Source organism: Dama dama, chromosome 4 (assembly GCF_033118175.1).
Source record: "Dama dama isolate Ldn47 chromosome 4, ASM3311817v1, whole genome shotgun sequence".
In the NCBI taxonomy this organism is placed as follows: Eukaryota; Metazoa; Chordata; class Mammalia; order Artiodactyla; family Cervidae; genus Dama; species Dama dama.
Window position 1 is genome coordinate 15,423,212 of NC_083684.1, and position 18,818 is coordinate 15,442,029.

Below are 18,818 nucleotides of genomic sequence, written 5' to 3' on the forward strand. Positions count from 1 at the left end.
AGTAGGCCGAGGGACGATGACCCTGAGTTTGGTTTGGGACGTGTTGACTCTGAGATCCCTCTCATGTATCCCCATGAAAACACTAAATAGACAGTGGGGTTAAGTATCTGTTACAGAGGTGTGCATAGGTTCTACTATCAGTCTTGCGGGGAGACCAGAATAGGGAGAACTTGTTCCTTGGTGGAGAAGCAAGCTACATAGAAACATGCCAACCTTTCAGTAGCTTTTCACACTGCATCTCCTACCTTATCATCTCTTAATAATCATGTTGGAAACAGATTGCCTTTAGGAGCTGGTACAATGGCCCCACTTCGATAGAATCCTACTCAAAGAGAGGAACTACCTTCCTAGTTCCTGCAGAATTACCTTGCTAGACTGAATCCACAGGAGAGGCCAGGGCAGTAGATAAATATTAGGAAGTCAGTAGGGTATTTATAATAATTGGAGCTCCTGTCCTATTTGAAACTGCCCCGAGATAATTGAGTGAGCAGAGTGGCAAGGACTGAATAAGAAGGGTGGCAATCAGTAACCTTAAGGATGTCTGAGTTCAGTGGCTAGCAGAAGCAGAAAAACCCATGAATGAAGCTAAGGAGGGTCTGCTGCAGAGATGGGGGAAAGCCCAGTGAGGTGGTGGAGAAGATAAGAGGAGATGGTGCTTCAATAGGAATCCAGGAAACAACTAAACAAAAGGTTGAAAAAGAAGACGGAAAACTCTTCATTGGATCTAGTGATAACAGAGGGTGTTCATGGTTTGGGAGCTGTGTGATGGAATGACAGAGGTGAAAGTTATTTGGGAGGAGGGGGAATATTCACTTTTTATAACAGAGAGTTGACTGAATGAAGAGATTATTGAATGAATGATGCAATTGTCTTTAATGATACTTGTGTATTGCCCCCTGTCTTAAAGAGGAGTCCTTCAGTGGCTCTAGAAAGCAGAGCAATTTGCTCTGGATCTTGCATTTGTGGAAGGCCAACTGAAGCAGGCCTCTGGAGAGGATGTAGGTCCCTTTATCTTAGAAGCCACCTGCTCTTCGTTTGGGGGCATTGAGTTCTGAAGGGCTTCATACACCTGTGGACGTGTAGGTGAATGTGTGCTGAGGTGAGTTGGAAATTGAGCTGCTTTGCTAATGTTTGCTGAGTGAGTTTTGAAATTGGGGTTGGGAGGGGCATTGTCTGGGCAGGAAAGATTTGGATTTAAGGGCTCTGAGTGGTTGAAAAATAAGGGCGCCGTCCTTAGGGGAGGGATCCATGGTGAAGATGGGTTTGGGGCTTCAGAGCTGCATGTTCCTTCCTCTTTCCCGGATCAGAGCTAAAATATCTCTGGTTTTCCAATCCTTGCTTTTGACCCCTGCATCCAGCTAGGGATGCAAACCTCTCAAGACTCAGATACTAAAACTTATTGACTGATGTGGACTCTTCTACGCATCAAAGGGCTCAGTAATGGTATTAGCTGGCGGGCTCTTTTTAAGTGCAGAAAGTGCTTTTCTGTAGACAGCATGCTGAGATACCTGGAGTTAAGATAAAAGGCTTCAAAGAGGCAGCAGCCTCCTGGAGGCTGCCTCTGGCCACTAACCTTGCTGCTTTGGCCACACTGACCCCAGACAGCCAGGGCCAGCCTTTACATGTCTCTTTCCATCACCATGGATACTGTGAGCCCCAGATATCTAAGCCTTCACTCCTGAAACAAACTGAAACAAAACTTTCTGAAGTTAGACTTGCTCAGTGCTGCTCCTACCTGTAACCCCTGCCACCCGTGTTATTTTGGAAAACAGATCTTGAAGTTCAGTCTGTCTTGGTTTCAGATATCAGCTCTTCCCTAATTGACTGTGGGACCTTAAGCAAGTCTCTTGTCCTCTCTAAGAGTCAATTTATCATCTATGCAATAGGGATAATCTTGCCTATCTTGTAGGACCATTGTAGGGACCCATCCATTCAACACATACCTAAGTGCCTATACGAATACTGATTAACTGCACAAAGCAAGCATGATCCCCACCCTCAATAAGCCTCAGTGAAAGTGTGCATATGCCAAAGTGCCAGGCCCAGGGAGCATATGTAAGAAGGGTCTCATTTATTTCTTTTCTTGTCCTTTATGCTCCAGACTTAGCCAAAAATGCCTCTTTGTGCACAATGGGGTACTTGGAGGCATTGCACAATTAGCAGACAGTTCTGCAGGGTGTAAGGGAAGCAACGCAGTAAGAACTTGGGAGTGGAGTAGAGTTAGGGTCAAAAGACCCTATTGAGGGCAGAACGTTAGCCTGCTTGTCATAGCTCCTCCTGTTACTGGCCACAGGAGCAGGGACAGTATACTTGCCTCTTGCTCCGGGCCTCGGTCTCCACACCTGCACGGTGGACACAATAATGGCACGTACTTCTGAGGGCTGTTCCCAGGACTAGATGAGCTAGTATGTGTTAAGTGCTTAGAACAATGCCTGGAACTTGGAAAGTGCTTGATAAATGCTAGGCATTATTTCCATTTTCAGAAACTAGCCTCTCCCATCAAAGCCCAACAATCTCAAATAGAAATCAGGTGGGAATAGTGATTAGTTGAAATTCTGCACCAGACCACCCCCCCCCCACCAGCCCCCTCTGCCCCTTTCAAATGCTGTCCTGTTCATAGTCAGTCTCCTTTTCCAATCCTGGCTCTCATATGTGGATCTCCCACTGTGAAAAGCAGTGTCCCTAATAGTAGAATATCATTTTCCGGTTCTATTTGTTGATCACCATTATACTGTGGGGTCTCAACAGCTTTAATTACAATAATTTGAGGTTTCTTCAAAGCATTATATTTCAGAGTTCACGGATGCTTTTAATTTAATTATGTGCAGTTTAACACCACAGATGACTGTTGGGAAAAGGGAAAATGCTGCTCTTTCTGAACGCAAGACACGTGTTTAGGGCTGATAAAATACATTACTGTGTTTTGTTTCAGAATAAAAAGGAGCATATTACAAAATATGTGACAGTAAGTCGATGCTGGGATGCTTGGTCTGGGGTGTTGTAGACAGAAGCAGGCTTGATTCTGGGTAAGGGAGGAAGCCTTGTGTATCTGAACATTCACAGGAAGTTATTGTAGAGAGATGCGGAGAAGATAGAAGGTGAGGTTCTAAAGTTAGAGGAAGATTGTGTTTAGACATTTTGGCATCATCACCACCATCACCACCACCACTCCTACTGAATACCTGTTGATACTCGGCAGGAAACAGATCATAGTTCTTGCACTCTGGAAACTCGAAGTCTGCAAAGGAAACAATTAAAGAACATCATCATCCATGCTACCAGTGGAGTGAATACAGATTTTCAGGGAGTTTTGTGGTGGAAAGGAAACTCTACAGGAGAGTGGATAAGGGAGACCTCCTGGAGGATGAGACATATAAGCTTTAATAGACTTGTGAGGTTGATAGAAATTGGCCAAGTGAACCGATGAGAGTAAAGCTAAGTTTTGTTGCTAAGAGAATCCTGAAATTCCTTTCTGTAGCTTGTCTTGCCTCTCCTTTCACTTCTCTCTACACTCCACCAACTCTACAATAGGGACCTGTTCCTTTTCCTGACTACACCTCTGAACTTGGAGGTTTCCTCTCATCACTTATGATCTTGCCCTGCTTCCAGCAGCATCCAGGTACACCCCCTCCTTCCCTCGTTATACTGACAAACAGCTCTTTTCAGCTCCATTGTCTTCACTTTCTTTAGGAATATTGTGTGTTCGTTGCTTAGTTGTGTCCAACTCTGTGTGACTACGTGAACTATAGCCTGCCAGGATCCTTTGTCCAAGGGATTTTCCAGGCAAGAGTCCTGGCGTGGATTGCCATTCCCCTCTCCAGGGCATCTCCCCAACCCCGGAATCGAGCCCAGGTCTCCGGCATTGCAGTCAGATTCTTTACCATCTGATATATTTCTACAATATCCATTAGTCCAGTGCATATATCCTAGGGAAATCTACATGCTGGGCTTCACTACCTCTACGGAGAAGGAATGATGACTGTTAACAGTGAAAAAATATTCATACATGCACATACAGAGTTATATATAAGTGCATGAGCACACACATATATGAATTCTCACATATAGTTATATATAATACATGTGTGAAAATATACATGAAGATACACACATGTACATCTATGTTTTATACACACATGCATATAAACGTACATGAGTATGCACACACCTTAGATAAGTACAAATACATACATAGACACAAGCACACATGCATGCAATATATACATTTATATATAAATACATGTATACTCAAATATATGAAGAGAGATGGACATCAGTTCAGTTCACTTCAGTTCAGTTCAGTTGCTCAGTCATTTCTGACTCTTTGCGATCCCATGAATCACAGCACGCCAGGCCTCCCTGTCCATCACCAACTCCTGGAGTTTACCCAAACCCATGTCCATCGAGTCGGTGATGACATCCAGCCATCTCATCTTCTGTCGTCCCCTTCTCCTCCTGCCCCCAATCCCTCCCAGCATCAGGGTCTTTTCCAATGAGTCAGCTCTTCGCATGAGGTGGCCAAAGTACTGGAGTTTCAGCTTCAGCATCAGTCCTTCCAATGAACACCCAGGACTGATCTCCTTTAGGATGGACTGGTTAGATCTCCTTGCAGTCCAAGGGACTCTCAAGAGTTTTCTCCAACACCACAGTTCAAAAGCATCAATTTTTCGGTGCTCAGCTTTCTTCACAGTCCAACTCTCACATCCATACATGACTGCTGGAAAAACCATAGCCTTGATCAGATGGACCTTTGTTGGCAAAGTAATGTCTCTGCTTTTTAATATGCTGTCTAGATTGGTCATAACTTTTCTTCCAAGGAGTAAGCGTCTTTTAATTTCATGGCTGCAATCACAATCTGCAGTGATTTTGGAGACCCAAAAAATAAAGTCTGACACTGTTTCCACTGTTTCCTCATCTATTTGCCATGAAGTGATGGGACCAGATGCCATGATCTCAGTTTTCTGAATGTTGAGCTTTAAGCCAACTTTTTCACTCTCCTCTTTCGCTTTCATCAAGAGGCTTTTTAGTTCCTCTTCACTTTCTGCCATAAGGGTGGTGTCATCTGCATATCTGAGGTTATTGATATTTCTCCTGGCAATCTTGATTCCAGCTTGTGCTTCTTCCAGCCCAGCATTTCTCATGATGTACTCTGCATATAAGTTAAATAAGCAGGGTGACAATAGACAGCCTTGACGTACTCCTTTTCCTATTTGGAACCAGTCTGTTGTTCCATGTCCAGTTCTAACTGTTGCTTCCTGACCTGCATACAGGTTTCTCAAAAGGCAGGTCAGGTGGTCTGGTTTTCCCATCTCTTTCAGAATTTTCCACAGTTTATTGTGATCCACACAGTCAAAGGCTTTGGCATAGTCAAGAAAGCAGAAATCAATGTTTTTCTGGAACTCTCTTGCTTTTTCGATGACCCAGCAGATGTTGGCAATTTGATCTCTGGTTCCTCTGCCTTTCCTAAAACCAGCTTGAACATCTGGAAGTTTACGGTTCACGTATTGCTGAAGCCTGGCTTAGAGAATTTTGAGCATTACTTTACTAGCGTGTGAGATGAGTGCAATTGTGTGGTAGTTTGAGCATTCTTTGGCATTGCCTTTCTTTGGGATTGGAATGAAAACTGACCTTTTCCAGTCCTGTGGCCACTGCTGAGTTTTCCAAATTTGCTGGCATACTGAATGCAGCACTTTCACAGCGTCTTTCTTTCACATCTTTCACATCTTTCAGGATTTGAAATATCTCAATTGGAATTCCATCATCTCCACTAGCTTTGTCCGTAGTGATGGTTTCTAAGGCCCACTTGACTTCACATTCCAGGATGTCTGGCTCTAGGTGAGTGATCATACCATCGTGATTATCTGGGTTGTGAAGATCTTTTTTGTACATTTCTTCTGTGTATTCTTGCCACCTCTTCTTAATATCTTCTGCTTATGTTAGGTCCATACCATTTCTGTCCTTTATCGAACCCATCTTTGCATGAAATATTCCCTTGGTATCTCAAATTTTCTAGAAGAGATCTCTAGTCTTTCCCATTCTGTTGTTTTCCTCTATTTCTTTGCATTGATTGCTGAGGAAGGCTTTCTTATCTCTCCTTGCTATTCTTTGGAACTCTGCATTCAAGTGGGAATATCTTTCCCTTTCTCCTTTGCTTTTCACTTCTCTTCATTTCACAGCTATTTGTAGGCCTCCTCAGAAATGATTTTGCCTTTTTGCATTTCTTTTCTGTGGGGATGGTCTTGATCCCTGTCTCCTGTACAATGTCACAAACCTCCGTCCTTAGTTCATCAGGTGCTCTATCAGATCTAGTCCCTTAAATCTATTTCTCACTTCCACTGTATAGTCATAAGGGATTTGATTTAGGTCATACCTGAATGGTCTAGTGGTTTTCCCTACTTTCTTCAATTTAAGTCTGAATTTGGCAATAAGGAGTTCATGATCTGAGCCACAGTCAGTTCCTGGTCTTGTTTTTGCTGACTGTATAGAGCTTCTCCATCTTTGGCTACAAAGAATATAATCAATCTGATTTTGGTGTTGACCATCTGGTGATGTCCATGTGTAGAGTCTTCTCTTGTGTTGTTGGTAGAGGGTGTTTGCTATGACCAGTGCGTTTTCTTGGCAAAACTTTATTAGCCTTTGCCCTGCTTCGTTCCGTATTCCAAGGCCAAATTTGTCTGCTATTCCAGGTGTTTCTTGACTTCCTACTTTTGCATTCCAGTCCCCTATAATGAAAAGGACATCTTTTTTGGCTATTAGTTCTAAAAGATCTTGCAGGTCTTCATAGGACATATGTGTTTATATATGAATGCTTGTGAACACAAATGCATGTATGGTGTGACATGTGAGTATATGTATTATGGGCATGTGGATATTTCAGAAAGCACAATTCTGCCAGCAGCTCTCATCCAGTCTCCCTCTTTGTGTACCCCACAACCCTGCGGGGCATGCAGCTTAGAGGAGGAATCTGAGGCTCCAGAAGTTTAATTTTCTTGGCCATATTCAAGCAGCTGATAAGTTATTAAACTGACATCCAAACAAAGGACTGAAAGGCAAGAAAGCCCATTCCATTCCAGTACTTGAATAATATTAATAGGAAGAGGGCAAAAGCAAAAAAAAAATGAGTGAGCTATATATCTGGTCCTTGAGCTACTCTTAGAAAATACACATGGAGAAATTATTAGGGCATAATGTGGGATAATTTCCATAAAAAGGAAACAAAAAACTGTATGGGGGCATAAAAGAGAGAATGGTATATGAATTGACTCTTGAAGGTTGACAAGTTTGCCAGAAAGGGGTGGGGGAGCTAAAGATTTTGCATTTCATTTAAAGTTGATAGTGTTATTGCAACAGGATAGTCACTGTTGTCCTTTAGGGTGTGCTTAAGATGTCCTCAACACTTTTGCCCAAAGAGGGCATTTCACCCCTTTGGCAGTGGTGACATCTCAAACCTGGCTTACAGGCATCCTTCAGTTGCAGGCAAGTGGTCTAGGGCAAGTCTCCAAAGATGGCTCACTCTCTCTGCACTGTATCTGCGTATTCATACATTTGCTCACAGAAAACAGGTCTGGTGTTAGGGGTATCATAAGTTTGAACAAGAAGCAAAACATGGTGAAGAAGGAATGAGTTAACGCTTTCATACAGCATTTCCAGTGGCAGATCCTGCTCCCCTCTGAACTTTTTAAGGATCAGTAATCACAAATCGCTGCTTTGCCAGGAGGTGATGGTGAAGACTGTGTGGGTATTCTTTCAGTAAAACCATGGAGTGTGTGTGTGATTGCTTCTATTTATTCAACACTGAGAAAGACAAAGTTGAGTTTTACAAGAGAGAGGAAGAAAGGCGTGTTCTACACACAAACTGGGTAGGTTTCATTGTTTAGAGTGTTTTTATTGCCCCCAAATTAATCTCCTGATTGCTAAATGAGTAATCCCATAATTACAAAGGCAATCAATCAATTGATCTAAATTAATTGGATAACATATTTTATCCTCCTAAGCATCAAGGTAGATTTCAGATAACTCTTCAGCAAAAGGAAGCAGTGAAGCCACCAGCCAGCGATAGCAATGCAGATGCAAGTCTCAAATTCTGATTTCTCAGTCGACATATTTTAGGAATTAATATGTGAGGAGCAATGTACTAAGGACTCATGAAGTCCTATCTCTTTCACTCTGCAAAAACCTCCCAAACTCCCACATCCCCCTGTTCTTTCTTTCTGTCTGTCTCAGAGCTGTTCTCATCTAAGGAGGAGACTTCCCTAACTCTTCAACTGCCTCTTCCGTTTTTCCCGACTAGTCACTTTATGTGGAAGGATCTTCCTGGATACTGGGGAGGAGAGGGTCTGTGCATTCACAGTGGCCGTGGTATCCAGCGGGAGACGCCACTGAGCAAGGGCTAGGCAGCACTGGAGCAGGTGGAAGGCATTTCCTAACTTCCCTTTTTCTCTCTTCCCTTGTTTTTTTCTTCCTCCCTCCGTCAGTATTTCTTGAGTGCCCTTGATTGACTAAGCACTCTTGAGGCCCTTGGAATACGTTGCTGAACAAAAAGGTCAAAGATCTCTATGCTTGTAGCCCTGACATTCTAGCAGGAGAGACAAATACTACAAACTCTAAGAAAGCAAATTACACAGTATTTTTGAAGGTGACAACTGCCATGACCTAAGTGGAGCAGAGTGAGGGGGCTGGGGTGCCGGAGTAGCGTGCAGAGCAGCTTGCTGGTGTCACAAATGGTCTGAGCGGTTGTCAGAGTCACAGCAGCGGAGGCAGAGGAGGGCGCCCCGCAGAGAGACAGGCCGGAAGTCCCCCCGCTCCACTCAGTGCTCGAGAGATAGCCGCGTCTGCTGGCGAGGGACAAGGCGGGGATTAAATCAGATGCTGTGGGGAGTATCGTCGGTTTAAAATCCTCATTAAAATGACTGGAGCTGCACCACCTCGAGGGATGTGAAATAGCCGACAGTGTGTGTGAACACAAGCACAGGGCCCGGTGCGTGCTGGGTATTGAGCACATACACAAACCTGGAGTCAGACACAGTGAAGGGCTCAGATGCTGCACCGTGCCAGGGGCACTGTTCTAAACGCTTCGTGGATATTAGCACGTCTAACCCTGACAGCCCTGTGAAGCGGGAAGTACTTTACACCCATCCTACAGCTCAGGAAACTGAGGCACAGCCTTATAACTAGTTCATGCTAGAGGCGGGATTTGAACCCAGGTATCCTGCTTCTGAAACCACACTGCAGTTATTCCCAGGGCCATCCATTCAACAGATACTTGTTGATCATCTACTCTATGACAGGTCTATGATAGGAACTGAAGATATGAACACGATAGACAGGGTCCTTTCCCAAAGACATGTGAGTAAGTGTGAGACTTGCATTTTCTCTACCTGAGTGATTTGGGTCTGAAGAGATATTCTTTAAGAAGGATGCTGCCCCAGATTTTCTGAGTGTGACCCCGAGTGTAAGTATTCCACCCTTGAATGGACCATGAGCACTGCTGTTGGCTATAACCTACTATATAGTAGGTTATCTTTACTCGTGTGAAGAAGCCTGCCCCTTTCCTTGTCCAGTATTTCCTAGTAAGTCCCTGGGACCTGCCTCTACCAATGACTTGTGACTTTTAGACCATGATCTCCTCATTAGATAAAGTCATCAATTACAGCAGAAGCAGTCATTATTGGCAAGCTGGCAACCAGCTGCTGTCTGGGAGAAATGGGCTCCCATGGAAGGTTGCAAACTGATGACTATTTAATCCTTGAACTCAGGCAGCAACAGTGTGAGTTGAAGGTCTGTAATGCATTCACAGTTCTCATCTGACATTTTCCTCACATCATTATTTGTCTGGTTTTACTTTCAAATTCCCCATAGGATCATTGACATGAAATTCTAAGGGGAAATTTGAAACATTAATGACTATTTAAAGCAAATGAGTAAGTGTCCTTTCCAAGAGGAAATTACCTTTATGGTGCTGGCATAAGGCTATTTTTAAAATTTATACTAATGAGGAGGCAACGCAAGGTAGATGACTGAATTTCCCAGGCTTGGAGTTGGTACGTGTGAATCTGGCCTGGGGAGGGCTCTGTGTGGCCTTGCAAGCAGGTTCTCGGTGCAAGGCCACCCCTCCACATTGCTCCTTTCCATCACTGTTTGTTGAGTGGTGGGTGCAGGGCTGACGCTGGGCTCACAGCAAGGAGGAAAGACAGTCACGGAGCTTGCTGTCTGGGAAGGAAGGAAGGCTCTCACCTAACAATACTACTCCTAGAACATAAATAAATAAACCGAGAAAGTAAACTGAAAGTCGCTCAGTCATGTGTTATTCTTTGTGACCCCAAGGACTATATAGTCCATGGAATTCTCTAGGCCAGAATACTGGGAGGTGGGGGGTAGCCTTTCCCTTCTCCAGGGGATCTTCCCAACCCAGGGATGAAACTCAGGTCCCCCACATTGCAGGCAGATTCTTTACCAGCTGAGCCACAAGGGAAGCCCAAGAATACTGGAGTGGGTAGCCCATCCCTTCTCCAGCGGATCTTCCTGACCCAGGACTTGAACCAAGGTCTCCTGCATTGCAGGCAGATTCTTTACCAACTGAGCCATCAGGGAAGCCCATGGGAACATAAACAAATACCTCAAAAGAGAGAGAACAATATTCTGTGGCCTTGAATAACAGAGGACTTTGATCCTGTTTGGGGGTTGTGGTTCCCATTTCAGGACAAGGGAAAAACCAGCGTTCCAGTGAGTGTGTGTTTCCTTCAGACCATCTGTGTCCCCCTGATCCTGGACTCCACAGCTCCTGTGACATGAGACTCACGCTTCCCACTGAGTTGGCTCCCACTCGCAGAACATGGGTGCTTACTTTGGTGAAATCTGTAGTTAATGTGTGGTGAGCATGTACTGTGTAACAGGTGCTGGTCCAGGGACTTTATATGTATTAACCCATTTGATGTTCTAGAGACATTATCCTTGCCATATTAGAAAGAGTGACATTGACCGTCATAAAAAGAGAACCCAGCTTATTCATTACTGCAATATTTGAAAATAAGCAAACAAAATTGGAAGCATCCTGAGTGCTTATCAAAAGGGCACTGGTTAAATTAACAATGGGGCTCCTGCAGAGAGGAGTGCTATGCAGCTCTGAAAAGGAGTGAGGAGTATGGCTATAGACTATTTTGGAACAACCTCCAGATGTGCTCTTTAGAGGAAAAAAGTAAGATGGAGAAAAGTGTGCCACTGTCTATAGAGGGAAATAGAACCAGATTTATATACAAATTTACTTTTGTTTTTTCAGAAAAGATAGAATAAACTAATATTTTTTAGAAAAGTTTACTGTTCCAGTTATCTATTATTGTTGTTTAGTTGCTAAGTGGTGTCTGATTTTTTGCAACCCCATGGACTGTAGCTTGCCAGGCTCCTTTGTCCATGGGATTCTCCGGACAAGAATACCAGAGTGGGTTGCCATTTCCTTCTCCAGGGGATCTTTCTGACCCAGGGACCAAACCTGTGTCTCTTCTATTGGCTGTCTTTGCTGCGTGGGTCTCCTTCAGGCTTGCAGTGAGTAGTTGAGGCTGGGATCATCTGGATCATTCAGAAGCTTGCCTACTCGCACATCCTGGTCAGGAGTGGGAGACTCTATCAGCTGGGGGTGAGTGGGGCTGGAAGAGCCTGGGCTCCCTGGGGGGCATCTCTCTTTCTGTCTGTGGTCTCTCTGGCCTGGAGGCTTCTGGGTAGCTGGTCTGACATGTTCACTCAGGGCCCCAGAAGTATCTTTCCTGAGATTGAAGCAGGTCAAGCTGGATTACCTTTTATGGTTAGTCTCAGAAGTCACACAGCATCACTGTTGCCACATTGCACCTTCTGAGATAGTTCCTGAGTCCACCTAGGTTCAAGCGAAGTGAGGGGAGAGCAGCCTTCACCTCTTAGAGAGGACGCGGAAAGGTCTTGAAGAGCACAGACAACTAAAATACTGCTGTGGCAGTATTCTGGAAAATATAATCCAGACGGTTCCCTAAAGTGAGAAGTATGAAACAAAGGAACAGGGGGGGAAATGGGCTTTTTAAAGTAAACCTTGCTTCATAAATTAGAAAATGAAACTAGATAACAAGGCCATTATAAAATTCAAAAGTCGGAGAAACAGCTGAACCTAAATGTGTACTCAGGTAATGGCCCTGACCCCTAGAGCAGAACTGTCCCCGGTGACTCTAAAACACAGTAATTTGACTGCATTCGTCAGTGGGTACACTTTAAAAGAGATTTTAATAAAACCAAAAAGGAAAATCTTAACTATTTTCAGCTGGAAGTAGCTTGGTATTGTTATTGCTATTGTTGTGTGCACCAAGAAATTAAAAAAAAAAAAAAAAGAGTAATTATGTCAGTTTTCAGAAAAGCTAGAATTTTAAAATGTGGAGGAAGAAAATATACAGATGTAAGATCAATGAGGTTAATTAAAATACATCGGAGCCCAGAATTGGAAGTAGCATTATCAATATAAATTCGTTATACATTTTATCTTAAAAATTCACATATTCTGTCTCTGTTAATAAGGCCTGGAAATACTGACCAACCCAGTAGCAATGAGCTTCCTCAGCAAATAGACTATAATCTCTAATTAGCATTTCCTAGCAAATGCAGCCAAGCTTCCTTGGGAAGTGGTTGATTTCATGTCTGAAGCAGGAAATGTACCAGATAAACCTGTAAAATCTTGTCACATCGAAGAATAAGGAAGTTATTTGATGCTATTAGGGTCATGACATTTAGTGACACCCATATAAACAGGCCAAAGATGAGACAATTTGAGCACCAAAACAGGATTAGTAATTTCAATAGGTTAAAACACATCAAGTATGTTGAAATTCACAAGTACATAATGAAAGGGAAAACTCAAAATGACTTATTGGTCACCTTTCAAAGATGATAGAATCCAGTTATTATTTCAGAAACTGGTAAATGAAGGAAAATAAATGAGTACTTACCCTGAGTTAAAGGGAGTTTCTTTTTACAGCTAATAAAAGAAGAAATGATAGAACAGCACGAATTCTCAACCCTAACTTAAAGAGCAGATCTAGGCAATTGCCATCACTGGTTGCTAATGTCATAAAAAAGGGAGACCAGTTTGACATTTTGGTTTAAATCTATGCCACCACCTATGAAGTGGTCTGGTGCCAAAAATAGTGAACCTGAATCTGATCAAACCTCCAGGACACAACCTGCTATGCAGGAAGCACAGTGGTCAGGCGCACACGCTCAGTGGCACCCCTGGAATGAAAGCAGACAGCCTGCATTGTGAAAGCAAGCCAGGTTATGAATGGGGCTCTGAGAATTAGAAAACACGAAAGAGATGTATCAATTAACCATATTTTTTTTTTTGTTTCAGTTTGAATCCTATTAAAAAAATAAGCTATTAAAAATTGTATGGTAGTTAGAAAAATCTGAACACAGACTGGATATTTAGTGACATTTAGAGATTCTTGTTATTTTTTGTTATTTTGTTCATGTGCGGTAATGTATCATGCTTATGTTAGAAAAAAGGGTTTCTATCTTTCACTGGCACATGATAAATATTTACAAATGATCTGGAACTTTCTTTAAGACCACCTGGCGAAATGGAAGACTGTTCATTTGAACTAAGGGAAGCCGTGAGATCCGGTGATGGGTACGGAGAAGTTCGTTATGTGATTCTTTCCACTTTGCTGCTTCTTTGAAATTTTAAATATGAAAATATAGCAAAAACATGGCAGAGAAAAGGGACTTTGATTTCAAAAGGTCTCATCTATGATTTTCATCAGTAAACATCAGAAAATGGTCAGACAGCATGGGTGGGTCTTCCCTTACTAGCTAGAGAAGGTCTTCCCTTACTAGCTACTCTTCATCCACCACCCATGTCCTGTTTTCACAACCGAGACTCAGCAGGAAGATGGAGGAGTTTACCTTGTGTTGTGCCGTCTTGAAATAATGCCTCACTTTCTAGGGACAAAGCGACTTGTATATGTTCTTGGTGCTTCAGAAACAAAATCATAAAAAAACCTTCTCCTTAGCTGAAAAAGTGTTTTTGATCCAATTTTGAATTTGGTGAATAGTGAAGACTAAAATCACCTCATCCAATTTCTCCTAGATCTAAACAATTTTAACAAATATTTTCAAGATGCATTGTCTGCTAAGGGAGAGGCAATTTTGATTCTGAATTACTTTGCTATAAATAGCCACAGGAGAGTCAGATGAAGGCCTGAGAGCAGAGGGTTACTTTTGCATGAAATCAGACTGAGAACCGTAGTGTCTCCTATGTGGCAGGAGGGTTAAATCATCCACGTCAAAATTCTGATTTTAATAATGGATGGGGATGAGGATATAAAATGGTCCTGTGGCTTTTATTTTCTACATACAATCTCAAATTCAATTGCAAACTAGAAGCACTGATAAAACTTAAGACATATTAGTAATTTTAAACTGTTCAATGCTACACGTAATCAGATCTCATTCATTTTTAAAATAGGTGTTTCTATTATATGTGTGTGTGAATATATATATATATATATATTATATATATATATGAAGTCCTCCAGAAAACTTAAATTACCTCTCTTGTCTCAGGAATAGAATCCCAATAACTTTCAGATTGAAGCACTTATAGAAAAAAAAAAAGGTGAACTGCCCCAGTAATTTTACATTGCTTTATACAATGAAAAGTGCTTGTAAATTACTGAATGCGGCAATTTGTTCCATAAGCTTTTTTTGATTTGTAAGTAACTTGGTGGATTTGCTGGTGAAACACTTTGGCAGGTACCATAGATAATTTAAGGATCAAGCATATACATCTAGATTGAAATGTAGCATTAGCAGTTATCTACCACGGGGAAGTTAGGTGAGTTTTCAAGTTGCTGAGAAGGACCATAGCTGGCTCTCAGGGGACTAGGAAAGGTACTAAGAATGCAAAATTGAGCTAATTACAGAAAGATGCCACATGGCTGGCTTTGGAATGATTCATCAAGCCCCTGACATGTTCTGCTTACCCTCTGCCTATTGATAAAGTCAGGGTTATTTCTGTCTGTAGACACACTTGGCTCGTAACATACCCAGGCAACATAGCCTGAGCCTTACTCTGCTGGTGCTAATTTTAAAAATAATAATAATAATAATAATGTTAACTTAGTACAATATGCTTGTTGGGCTATTAGGAGGGGACAGAGAGTTTCTGTTTATAACTGTCCAGGCAGGTAGTGCTTTCATCATCTTGTGAACTTCTTTCTGTTAGGATGTCTTCCTCTTTACTGTTTTGGATAAGAATTTATTGTTTTGCCACAAGAGGGTTTTGATTACTGGTTCCAGAGACAGCTTCAGTCTTCAGGGACACAAAGGGGTCCATCAAGGGTCTGCTAACCAGTGAGCAAGGGAGATGGGGGCAGGAGTTCGACCAGTGAGCCCTAGAAGATGATTGGGAAGAAGCCGCAAGATGTCTTCATGATGTAAACCAAGTCCTGTGCTGTAAGTGAGGGTGGTTAGAGAAGCGGGGCCCCCCTCTTCTTAGAAGGTACTGCAGACTCAAGGTAATTGGGAGACAGAGCTTGGCTAGCCTTCTCTGGGCAGTATCTGAACTGTTGTCTTGGGCTTCACAAAGCAGCCCCCACTGTAGGGAGACTGAGGCAAGACATGGCATCTCTGGGGAGGGTCAGGTCTAAAAACTTCTTCATAAAGAACCTCAGCATTGATGCCCTTCTCACTCCACAGGAATAGGGCAAATATTGGTTGGGTTATTTGAACAGATCAATAACAGTTATGGGGGAAAATAATTGTGAGAATTTATGGTGCAGGGATGGTCAAGTGGGATGTGAGTGTGGCGTGGAGCCAGAGCCTCCTGTTTGTTGATGATCACTTGTGTCTCCCTGATGGAGATAGAGACTCGACCTTAAGAGGTGAGAGAGGAGGGGAGAGACCAACCATCCCAATTTGTCCAAGACTAGCGCTGTCCACTCCTAGTGCTGAAATTCCTGCACCCTGGGAACCTTTCTATCCTGGACGGAGACAGCTGGCCACCCTGTCTTGAGAGGCTAGAGGGTGCATTTCTAGATGAGTTTACAGTCTGGTAGTTTAGCTCAGCTGTATAAGCTGAGAAAAACTTCCACTAGGGTAAGACTTTCAGTACTATCCTAACCGTTTCTGGAGCTACTTCTAGGAAGACGGTTCAGGAGTTTGACAGGACGCTTGGTCCCCAACATCTGCTCCCTCCATGGTAATTCCTTCTTGTATCTGATCCATGAGTGAGATTTTTACATAAAGCTTCATGGATCAGACATTTCCACAGTGAACACAAAGTTGGAATTTTTAGGCTAGCGTGATGGGCTTTAGAAAAAGGTGGGGACAAGAGATTTATGGATATGTGGCAATATATTGTCCATAAGTAAGGATGGTGCATGGAAAGCCATGAGCAATGATGGGGAGAATCCAGCCAGGTCATCCAGGGGCTTGGTAGTATACATGCATGTGTGGACTGGAGAGAACCTGAGAAAGCACGCCAGTGAGGAGCCAGTCTTTTGACCTAATTTCCTTTTTATTCCCTGCCCTAAAGTTCTTCTCTGTGAAGATCTAGAAGAACACCACCTGACTTGGGTGATGGATATGGAAATACCACTTTGGGAACCCTACCTGCATCCCTGTTAAGCCCTTTGTGCATTCTTGGGTTCAGAACACCTTCCAGGCAGGAGAAGCCAGGATTGCATGTGCCTTCATCCTCCTGTTTTCACTGCTACCCAAGAGGAAATAATTTGATTTGGTGCTGCAGGGGGTAAGGCAGGAAAATGCAGTAGGAAGCCAGAGAAAATCAGCAAGAAAATTGCTAAAAGGGGGAAAAAAATTCAACTGACTTCGTATTTCCTACAACAGGGGCTAATGAAATGCTGTTCCTTCTTACACAGCGGTATTCGATTTGTTCTACATTGTTTGGTATGTAAAAGGATTTGGCTTTGTGTTACAGAACTAATTGCTTACTAGATATTACATGGATATCAAAATACTTTATAAATATTAATTAATCTCCACCTAATTCCCTGGCAAGCACAAATAACCAGTGGCATACTTATTGAGTGTGTAAGCAATAATCGGACTTGTTTTCTCTGCAGAACTGTTCTCATCATCTCCATGTCTCAGAGTCCTTCATTTCCTTTGAGGGTTGTTTCCTATGCCACTTCCATAATAGTCACTAGGAAAGTAATAATAAAGATGATGTTAAGAGTAACCAGCGTTATGCTGTGGAGTAATCATCTCATAGATATATCATTTAATCCCCACAACAATCTTATAAGGAAAATGTTACGATCATATTTTTTTTTCCAAAAGAGAAAACAAAGTTTCTGAGAGCTGGTTGGTGGCAGGACTGGGATTTGTACCCTACTCTGCATGTAAAGCTAATTAGAGCCACTGTACAGCCGCTTTTTAGAGTCTCACTGTGGAAACACACTGGGCCTTATATCCATTGACTCTTCCATTCATTTATTGACTCTTCCTTTCATTCATTCACTCCAAAGTCTCTATCTGAATGCTAGCTTCATGAGAGACACCAAGCTAGGTTTTGTTATACACCCAGCATGCTGAGTCTTGAACAGTGGTCCTGGAAGTCAGCATCTTTTCTTCCTTGCTTACCCTTGGAGTCCCCAAGAGCAGCGAGCAGTGTTGTTTGCATCAGGCACAGTGCCTGGCATAGTGAATGTTCTAGCACAAGTGGAAAGTGACACAGCAGAAAGGAAGAAGAGGAACTAGTTTCATTTGCTTGTAAGTTGGTGAGGGTTGGGGGTACTGAGAAGAGGAGAGAATGCACTCTCTCATCTTCCCTAATGCTGTTTATACACACACACACACACACATACACACACACACACACACACACACACACACACACACACACACACACACATAAATGTATAGCTGTGTATTTCTTCGATGTCCCGGCAGGGTCTTTGTAGCTTGACACTCCATGAGGGCAGAGACTGTATCTATTTCTCTTGGCACCACACACCTACTGCGTAGCATAGCATCTGGTACGTAGTATTAGTTGCTCAGTCATGTCCGACTCTTTGCTGACCCCATGGACTGTAGCCCGTCAGGCTCCTCTGTCCATGGAATTCTCCAGGCAGGAATACTGGAGTGTGTTGCCATTCTCTCCTCCAGGGAATCTTCCTGACCCAGGGATCGAACCTGGGTCTCCTGCATTGCAGGGGGATATTTACCATCTGAGCCACCAGGGAAGCCCCATCTGGCACATAAACATTTGTTAACTAATATGTGAATCATTCCATGCATGGAGGAGGGCCAGTTACAGTGATAGTAAGTGCATGTTATAATGGCCATAGAAATACTCTCCATCCCAAGCATAGTCTGGCTTTTTTCAGGAATGTACAGAATTTTTATGTGGCAAGATGTGGGTGGGCCAGTGAAGGGGAAAATATCAATATATTGCCCCATTAATATACTGCATAAAAAATGGACATGTGTTATATATAATGGGCCTGGCATACAGAAGGTGCTTAACAAATCTTCCTTGGGGGTGAAACTGAGCCACATCTTGTGACCCAACTCCCTGTTGGCTCTCCTTTACTGTCCAGAGCCTAGCTTCTCAAAGTGTGGTCCAGTCACTAGCAGCACCAGCATCATGGGGGGTGCTTGTCAGAAATGCAGATTCTCAGACCCCAACCCAGACCTGCTAAATCAGAATCTGCATGTTCACGAAACCCCAGGTCATCTGCACTTGCAACATTTTTGATCTGCCTTAGTCTAGGGGTTTCTCTGCAGTCAGTGATTGTGATTTGCAAATTGGCAGTATTTCAGAAATCTCAGTTGAACTCACACAT

The 18,818-nt window shown here is 42.9% G+C and overlaps 1 protein-coding gene across 1 annotated transcript in view; it reads left to right on the top strand.

Annotated features, from left to right (window-relative positions):
- The window catches only part of CDH13 (cadherin 13), a 992,246-nt gene that overhangs the window by 169,079 nt on the left and 804,349 nt on the right, over nucleotides 1-18,818 (top strand). The gene's annotated exons all lie outside the window — the stretch shown is intronic.